A 2,500-nucleotide genomic window follows, 5' to 3' on the forward strand; every position below is an offset into this window, starting at 1 on the left:
AGTACTTTTCGTCCTGGACAAGTGAATTTTGGAAGAGAGGCCTTGCAAGCCTACCAGATAGATGGAAAAGCATTGTAGAAAATGAAGGAGAATATATTTTGGATTAAAAAACAACTTTGTTATCTTAAGTTTGAAAAATAAAAGTATAATAAAAAGCAACATTATTTATGGGTTGACCCAATATATAATACATATGTATCTATATGTACATATATTTAAGAAAGGGTGATATTTAGTTACATAATGTGTATTTCATAAACAAGACACATTGTGAAATCGTCAGAGATGTGTAACCTTTCTACATAACATTACTGGAATACAGGAATGTTACGCATAAAGGTTATACGTCTCTGATGATTCTATAAATTTTGATTATATAATTTACATTATGCAACTTATAGTTACTCGTTGTTAACTTAATAAACAATTTTTTTTAATGAAGCTTACTTCATAGTGTAACTGGATATCTAATAAACAATATCTTGTATTTTGCTTTATTTTCTCCACCCCCTCTCCCCTTCCATGTACTCTGGGAAACTCCAAACTCGATTCATAAGTGATACGGATACGATAACAGGGGAAAATTAGACATAGAGTTATTGATACGGATTATTTGGTTATTTGCCACGCAACTCGGCTTAAACCCAATGAAGATATATTTATACACACGCACACACGTGCTCGCACACACGTTCCCGCACATACATATATACACACATACGTGGTGTGTATATATATATATATATATATATATATATATATATATATATATATATATATATATATATATATAGGTTATAAAATGAGATAGGGGTTGAAAATTCAACCCACCATGGGATAATATATATCTAATATCTGCTAGATAGGTACCCAACAAGACTAATACATAGATGTTAAAAATTGCCAAACAATCAGTTCATCCATTGTATTATATGGGTAAAGGTAATAATATTACCGTAAATTAATACTACAAAATTAGAGAATGGAGAAACATACTTAAAAAATAAAACATCAACTATCAGATGATACCCAATCAATACTTTAATACACCATTACATATCAGTAAAGGCATTATAAAAATATACAGTAAGAGTAGATAGACAAAGAGATATAAGTATAAAATTTCAAATATAAATGTAATTAAATCAATTCTGACAGCTGTTTCGGCAGTGAGGGCGTCATACCTCATTTAACCTATAAGCCATAAAGGCAGGTATAATGAGGCATTAACAAGGATGCCCCACGGCTCTTCAGAGAATTAAATTTGTTTAATTGTGAAAAAGATTATTTAACCATATACATATAAATATAAAAATATAAAAATGTAAAATATAAAAACTTATACATAAACTTCATAATGCTACACTTATATAATATAATACTTATTGGTACAATAATGGAAGGTAAACAGAACAAAATAAAACAAAATATATATCAGTGTATATATTAATATTAATAAGCACCGATATTATACATATTTGGCTAATAGTTTTTAAAAAAAACTAACACATAGGGAGATGAAAAATAATAATTAAAACCATGGTTCAGTTCATAAAATTATAAAGCTATAAAAGTTAATAAAAATTACTATTAATATTAATAATAGCAATAATAATAATAATAATATATACAGTTATGTTTGCACCAAGTCCATCCTTTCAAGATTGAAATAACTATGAGTTAAGAAATACTGACCACTAGGTAATGATAATTTAGATTAATTCGATTGGCTATTGGTTTGAAATTTAAATCACAAAAGAAATTATACGGTTGGTTAGTCAAGGAACGCCAATATTCACACGCGCATCTACAGATCAATCGCACATACATGTAATGGTGTATTAAAGTATTGATTGGGTATCATCTGATAGTTGATGTTTTATTGATTTAAGTATGTTTCTCCATTCTCTAATTTTGTAGTATATATATATATATATATATATATATCTATATATATATATATATATATATATATATATATATAGGGAGATGTATTAGTATAACGCTCAGGAATAGAAAAAGTATTTTACGTTTCGAGCCTACGCTCTTCTACAGAAAGGGACACAGAAAAATTTTGTTTGCAACAGTTAGATGCGAACTTAATCGTGGTCTGATCGGCATCTTTACTCATGTGTCTTGAAATTTATATCTACATCTCTATGAGTAGATTTATCTTCTCTGGGATGTCAATAATTAATTTAATAACTTTGTATTGTTGGAAAACATATATATAGTCTGCTTGGAATCTTACTTCAAGTTCCTGGCACTCACTTCTATAACTTTATAAGGATATTTACACTCTCTAAGATGTTTGGAAAACCTATATGAAATTTAGCTGAAGAGTACTTGACATTATATTTGCTGTAATATTTAGAGCTTTAATAAAATGTTTATAGTATGAAACAATTGTACTAAACTACTGATCCATTCTTGTTGCTTATTTTTTGGTTATATACATATATATATATATAAACATATGATATGCAGATATGTATGACTA

At 27.7% G+C, this 2,500-nt stretch overlaps 1 protein-coding gene across 1 annotated transcript in view; it reads left to right on the plus strand.

Annotated features, from left to right (window-relative positions):
• Window positions 1-2,500, plus strand: part of LOC118763527 — a 43,745-nt gene that overhangs the window by 31,759 nt on the left and 9,486 nt on the right. The gene's annotated exons all lie outside the window — the stretch shown is intronic.

Source organism: Octopus sinensis, linkage group LG5 (assembly GCF_006345805.1).
Source record: "Octopus sinensis linkage group LG5, ASM634580v1, whole genome shotgun sequence".
Lineage (NCBI taxonomy): Eukaryota > Metazoa > Mollusca > Cephalopoda > Octopoda > Octopodidae > Octopus > Octopus sinensis.